Below are 7,736 nucleotides of genomic sequence, written 5' to 3'. Positions count from 1 at the left end.
TTGGGGACTCACAGAATCTGTGGACTACACTTTGAGACCTCTATTTATTTGCTCTATTACCCAATGCCCAGCATACAGTAAGAATATAATGAGTGCAGACTGAATGGGCAGTCCTGGCACCTGCCCCAGGCAGTCTGGGAGCCAAGAACGAGGGTGGGGTGGGAACATAGGGATCCCCTTTTACCTCAGTTGAAATGTGGGAATTGTCCACCTGCCCATCCACAGTCCCCTGACTGTAGGCAAATGTGAGTGATAGTTTACAACTCTAAGTGGGGCTAAGGGCCCTCCTTTCCCTGCTCCGGCCACCCACCCCACCCCCTTCCTGAGCAGGCAGGCAGGAATGTGAATGCGGGGGAGAGGTGGCTGCAGTTTCACCTCCCCCATGGGGAAAGAAAGTGCCAGACATTTCTTCAGTACCATCCATCAAGTGCAGACAGGCCCCTCCTCCGACCTCTGCAAGCCTCTTCCTGGAGGCCACGCCTAGCGGCACTGGAGGTCAGGATGGTCCAGGGAGAGCTTGGAGGTCTGCCTTGGGGACAGCGCTCCTTGATACACAAGTCGCTGAAGAAAGGATAAATTGTCCTCGCTTTGTCTAATGAGTCTTCTAGACATCCTGTGCTCCCTGCCCACCCTTTTTGGCCTCAGTCAGATTTGATTTATTGGGAGAGGGACCTAACACAGTCAAGTCCTCACCCTCCACAGCTGGGGACAAATAGCTCTGGGAAGGCCTAACACAGAAGGGTGGTTGCCTTGGTAACACGGCAGCACATCCAACTTCCTGATGGGCCCTGGTGGCCATGTTGACTCCCAAACCGCCATTCCACCTCCCCCAGGGTAGTGACAATCCCAGAAGAGAGAGGAAATGCTAAAGAGAACTGTGGGCCTAAGAAGTCAGCTCAGGGTGGAGGTTGGGATATCCAGGAGGGGAGACTTTGGGGAGGGGAGACTGCAAGAGATGAGGTGGGGAAGGAAGCGGGGAGCTGATAGACTGAGGAGCCCCAGTCAGACAATTGTAGGAAATTGCCGGTCAGATCCTTCCGGGGCAGCCTGGCTCCGCTGCGGGCACTTGGAGGGGAGGGGGCTGGGGGAGTGGGTGTGAAGACAGGCCAAGGGAGTCGATGACTTAAGTAGCTCGAGAACTTTCACTGGAACTGAGGAGATTTCCTTCCGCAGTTAGGCCCCCGAAGCCAGGAAGGACTGGGAAAGCCATTACTGAGAGGAGGTGGGGGGCGGGTAGGCGGGTAGGGTCTGAGGCGAGCAGTAGCGCCCCCCGCCTGCTAGCAGGGGAGACGGATTTGCGCCGGGACCTCCGCCCACGTGGGAGGGGCTGTCTAGCCTCGCTTGAGTTTCGCCGGCTGTCCTGCAGAGTAGGTCTGGGAGGGTGGGACGCAACAGGGTTTCCCTGGAGTATGATAAGAATAATAACAACAGTCATCATTGGCATTCGATTGTGCCTTGCAGTTGACCAAGGCTTTCACATACATTATCTCATCAGCCCACGTGACACCCTTGGAAGGGGAGGGAGGGCGTGCAGCTGTGGGTAGGAGGGCCCACTGTAGACAGTGTGCAGAGGGAACCGGCGGTGCCAGAGCCTGGGACCCGAAAAAAAAAACAAAAAAAGCTGACAGAAAAAGACAAATATCTTCACACACCACGCCCCCCTCCATCCTCTTCTCTAGGTCGAAGAGCTTGGGTAGTTTATTTATTCTAGCAGTACGTTTAGTGATGATGTTTTTAAAATGATCCCCTGGAGAAGGAAATGGCAACCCACTCCAGTATTCTTGCCTAGAGAATCCCATGGACGGAGGAGCTTGGTGGGCTACGGTCCATGGGTCGCAAAGAGTCGGACACGACTGAGCGACTTCACATACCTTTCAGGACTGATCCATGGAATCTAATTAGCAGCAGAGGCCAGTTTTGCAGCCTGAAAGTCATTTTTTTCTTTTTAATTACAAGAGTTGTAAAAATACAAAAATAAATTAATCAACCATTAAAAAAATACCTAATGCTGTTCAGGGAGGTTTAATCTCATTGAACTGGAATTCAATTAAGATTCCAGGCGAGGTGTTTATCATCAAGATGCTGATAAATTTGGATGCTGGTGAGGAGGATAAGGCCTTAGAAGAGAGATGGTGTGGGGCAGGAACCAATTTAACTGTAGTGCTAACTGCAGGTGTAGTGAGGGGGTCCAGATGGGGATAAAACCTACCCACCCAGTTCCCTATCACAGATTTCACCCCTGAGTGAGTGGTCAGGCTGGTTGCCCTGTAAGATTCTTTCCATAGCAAAGATTCCATAATCAGATGCATCTGAAAATCACTATGACACCTCTTCTGGACTTAACGCATCCCACTGTTTCTATCTGCCTTAGGCTTTCAAATGTGGACAGCATATGGCATACACTGACTATTGATAATGTCCTGTGATCAGGTCAGCTTATCTTGTCTCAACCCACGAAACTCCCAGCAGGCCAAGACCAGGCCATCATACAATATAAAACTCAGGATTCAGAACTGGAGCAACCTCAAACCTCTAGTAAGTGAGAGGCATTATGATGCTGATTAAGAGACTAATTCTGGATTCAAATTTCAGCTCCGCCTAAAATATATATTTTGGCCTCACTGTGCGGCATGTGGGATCTTAGTTCCCCCACCATGGATTGAGCCTGTGCCCCCTGCAAAGGAAGGGTGGAATCTTAACCATGGGACCTCAAGGGACAACCCTCTGCCACCTACAATCCAAGTAGCTTTGGGCAAACTTCTCAACTTCTCTAAGCTTCAATTTGCTGCTCTAACGTGATGGTTGTTGTTCAGTCGCCAAATCGTGTCCGACTCTTTGTGACTCCAAGCATGCCAGGCTTCCCTGTTCCTCACCATCTTCCGGAGTTTACCCAAGTTCATATCCATTGAATCGGTGATGCCATCCAATCATCTCATCCTCTGTCGCTCTAACATGGGAATAAAGACCCACCCCATAGGGTTGCCTGGAGGATTATGTTTTTTCCCATCATATCCTTAAAACACTGAAGGGCAGGTAATAGGAACTCATTAAGTTTGCTGCTATTATTAAAAGTCTGTATTATGCAAACTATAATGCTAAATGTAAGGAATTACTGATATCCAGGAACAGTTGTAAGTGAAATGCAACATGATTAGACCCCCTCAATGAGAGGTAAGATCTAAAAATCTTAGAAGAAAAGCTAGAGGTTATGCATTTCAACCACTTCTCTGGGACTGAAATCCTTTAAGAAACATCTGTGTATCTTTCATGTTCTACTGGAAAACTTTCAGGGACTTGGAACTAAGACCATTCTATTTTTGAACAGCTGTGATTAGAATATTCTCCCTGATATAAGAAGATGGAGATATTTCAATCATAGAATTTCTTTTGAGGAAATAATTTGTGTTTACAGACAAGGAAGCACGCCCATGCTCCTTCAACTGCCTTCTAAGGAAGGCGCATCTTGTTGGATGAAGGGTCCTTTGTTTTTCGGAGCCTCGAGCTAAGTTTTTATATAAATTGTGAGCTCAGGATGAGCTTGTCTAATAAATCCACTTGTGTGACAGTTGAGAGAAGAAGCAAGGATAGAGATATTCCAGTAGATGAACGGTGACTTTGGAGACCAGATATATCTAATAGAGACTTTAAAAAAAAAAAAAGAGGTAGTGATTGAAGTTTCCTGGTGGTCCAGTGGTTAGGGCTTGGCACTTTCGCCTTCAGAACCTAGTTCAATCCCCGGTTGGGGAACTAGGATCCCACAAGCACTGCCAAAATAAAAATAACAACAACAACAACAAAAACTTGTGACTTTATTGTTTTCTAGAAATGACACACTTCTCTAAAGAGGTACACAGAAGAAATTAAAACTTGGCCATTGAATAGTTATTGGTAACATTTGATGAACATCATTCCAGTGTGAATTATAAATTGTTTGATGTTGGATATTTAATATAAATTCCCTTTATGTTTATGGAAAGGCCAATCTGCCTCTTACCTCTTCCACTGGCCCTAGCACTGAGGTTTGTAGCTCTGTAAAAGTCTCCTCTCTCTTCCAAGGACAACCTGCCTCCCTAATCCTAACCCCCTTCCTCCCCCTCCATCCCCCCTATTGGAGTCTCAGCAATATAACATCACTAGTTTCTTTAGAGATTTCTCTAAAATCTGACTCTAAACTCTGTACCATTCTGGGGGAGCTCCTATGTGTTCACCCTGGTTCATCAATGTCCCTTTGACAGCCTACCTCCCTGTCTGGAGCAGAATCACTCAGGTGAAGTCTCAGGAGTGCAGAGAGCAGGAATTATCACCTCCTAGCATCTGTCACATGATGGGCTATTATGGAACTTGTGGCCACACGTATCCCTCTCTCCCCTGACCTCCACAGTTTTTCTGACGTTGCTACTGTTCATCAAGTCTCTCCCTCCTTGTTCTTTGTGCAATTTCAAAATAAAAAATACCTATTTTACTAAAGATTTCACATAGATGATGAGGAGGAGAAGGGTTATGTCACTGAGAGCACAATCAATTCAGTTCAGTTCAATTGTTCAGTCGTGTCCGACTCTTTGTGACCCCATGGACTGCAGCAACCCAGGCTTCCCTGTCCATTACCAACTCCCAGAGCATGCTCAAACCCATGTCCATGAGTCAGTGATGCCATCCAACCATCTCACCCTCTGTTGTTCCCTTCTTCTCTTGCCTTCAATCTTTCCCAGCATCAGGGTCTTTTCCAATGAGTTAGTTCTTTGCATCAGGTGACCAAAATACTGGAGCTTCAGCTCCATCATCAGCCTTTCCAATGAGTATTCAGGACTGATTTCCCTTAATATTGACTGGTTTGATCTCTTTGCAGTCCAAGGGACTCTCAAGAGTCTTCTCCAACACCATAGTTCAAAAGTATCAGTTCTTCAGCGCTCAGCTTTGTTTATGGTCCAACTCTCACATCCATACATGACTACTGGAAAAACCATAGCTTTGACTAGATGGACCTTTGTTGGCAAAGTAATATCTCTGCTTTTTATTGTGCTATCTAGGCTAGTCATAGCTTTTCTTCCAAGGAGCAAGTATCTTAATTTCATGGCTGCAGTCACCATCTGCAGTGATTTTGAAGCCCAAGAAAATAGTCTCTCACTGTTTCCATTGTTTCCCCATCTGTTGACCATGAAGTGATAGAACTGGATGCCATGATCTTAGTTTTTTAAATCTTGAGTTTTAAGCTAGCTTTTTCACTCTCCTCTTTCACTTTCATCAAGAGGTTCTTTAGTTCCTCTTTGCTTTCTGCCATAAGGGTGGGGTCATATCTGAGGTCATTGATATTTCCCCTGGCAACCTTGATTCCAGCTTGTGCTCATCCAGCCCAGCATTCCATGTGATGTACTCTGCATACAGGTTAAATAAGCAGCGTGACAATATATAGCCTTGATGTACTCCTTTCCCAATTTGGAATCAGTCCATGTTCCATGTCAGGTTCTAACTGTTGCTTCCTGACCTTTCTCAGGAGGCAGGTAAAGTAGTCTGGTGTTCCCATCTCTTGAAGAATTTTCCACAGTTTGTTGTGATCCACACAGTCAAACGCTTTAGCATAATCAATGAAGCAGATGTTTCTCTGAAATTCTCTTGCTTTTTCTATGATCAAACGGATGTTAATTTCTTATTCCTCTGCCTTTCCTAAATCCAGCTTGGACATCTGAAAGTTCTCGGTTCATGTACTGTTGAAGTCTGGCTTGGAGGATTTTGAGCATTACTTTGCTATTGTGTGAGATGAGTGCAATTATGCAGTAGTTTGAATATTCTTTGGCATTGCCTTTCTTTGGGATTGGAATGAAAATTGACCTTTTCCAGTCCTGTGGCCACTGCTGAGTTTTCAAAATTTGCTGGCACATAGAGTGCTGCACTTTAACAGCATCATCTTTTAGGATTTGAAATAACTCAGCTGGAATTCCATCATCTCCACTAGCTTTTTCTGTAAAGATGCTTCCTAAGGCCCACTTGACTTTGCACTCCAGGCTGTCTTGCTCTAGGTGAGTGATCACACCATCACGGTTATCTGGGTCATGAAGATCTTTGTTGTATAATTGTTCTGTGTATTCTTGCCACCTCTTCTTAATATATTCTGCTTCTGTTAGGTCCATACCATTTCTGTCTTTTATTGTGTCCATCTTTGCATGAAATGTTCCCTTGGTATCTCTAATTTTCTTGAAGAGGCCTCTGCTGCTGCTGCTAAGTTGCTTCAGTCGTGTCCGACTCTGTGCAACCCCATAGATGGCAGCCCACCAGGCTCCCCCTTCACTGGGATTCTCCAGGCGAGAACACTGGAGTGGGTTGCCATTTCCTTCTCCAATGCGTGAAAGTGAAAAGTGAAAGTGAAGACTCTCAGTCGTGTCTGACTCAGCGACCCCATGAACCGCAGCCTACCAGGCTCCTCCATCCTTGGAATTGTCCAGGCAAGAGTACTAGAGTAGGTTGCCATTGCCTTCTCTGAAGAGATCTCTAGTCTTTCCCATTCTATTGTTTTCCTCTGTTTCTTTGCATTGATCATTAAGGAACGCTTTCTTATCTCTCCTTGCTATTCTTTGGAACTCTGCATTTAGATGGATATATCTTTCCTCTTCTCCTTTGCCTTTTGCTTCTCTTCTTTTCTCAGCTATTTGTAAGGCCTCCTCAGACAACCATTTTGCCTTTTTGCATTTCTTTTTCTTGGGGATGGTCTTGATCCCTGCCTCCTGTACAATGTTACAAACTTCCATCCATAGTTCTTCAGGCACTCTATCAGACCTAATCCCTTGAATCTATTTGTCACTTCCACCGTACAATTGCAAGGGATTTGATTTAGCTCATACCTGAATGACCCAGTGGTGTTTCCTACTTTCTTCAATTAAAGTCTGAATTTTGCAATAGGGAGCTCATGATCTGAGCCACAGTCAGCTCCTGGTCTTGTTTTTGCTGACTGTACAGAGCTTATCCATCTTCGGCTGCAAAGAATATAATCGGTCCGATTTCAGTATTGACCATCTGGTGATGTCCATGTGTAGAGTCAGCTCTTGTGTTGTTGGGAGAGGGCGTTTGCTGTGACCAGTGCATTCCCTTGGCAAAACTCTGTTAGCTTTTGCCCTGCTTCATTTTTCATCCCAAGGCCAAATTTGCCTGTTACTCCAGGTATCTCCTGACTTCCTACTTTTGCATTCCAAGTCCCCTATGATGAAAAAGTCATCTTTTTTGGTGTTAGTTCTAGAAGGTCCTGTAGGTCTTCAAAGAACTGTTCAACTTCAGCTTCTTTTACATTAGTGGTTGGGCATAGACTTGGATTACTGTGATATTGAATGGTTTGCCTTGGAAACGAACAGAGATCATTCTGTCGTTTTTGAGATTGCACCCAAGTACTACATTTTGGACTCTTTTGTTGACAGTGAGGGCTACTCCATTTCTTCTAAGGGACCCTTGCCCATAGTAGTAGATATAATAGTCATCTGAATTAAATTCGCCCATCCAGTCCATTTTAGTTCACTGATTCCTAAAATGTCAATGTTCACTCTTGCCATCTCCTGTTTGACCACTTCTAATTTACCTTGATTCAAGGACCTAACATTCCAGGTTGCTGTGCAATATTATTGTTTATAGCATTGGACTTTACCTCCATCACCACAACTGAGTGTCATTTTTGCTTTGGCTCAGCCTCTTCATTCTTTCTGGAGGTATTTCTCCACTCTTCTCCAGTAGCATATCGGACATCTACTGACCTGGGG

The sequence above is a fragment of the Budorcas taxicolor genome, chromosome 3, assembly GCF_023091745.1.
Source record: "Budorcas taxicolor isolate Tak-1 chromosome 3, Takin1.1, whole genome shotgun sequence".
Taxonomy (NCBI): Eukaryota; Metazoa; Chordata; class Mammalia; order Artiodactyla; family Bovidae; genus Budorcas; species Budorcas taxicolor.
This window is presented reverse-complemented; position numbering follows the sequence as displayed.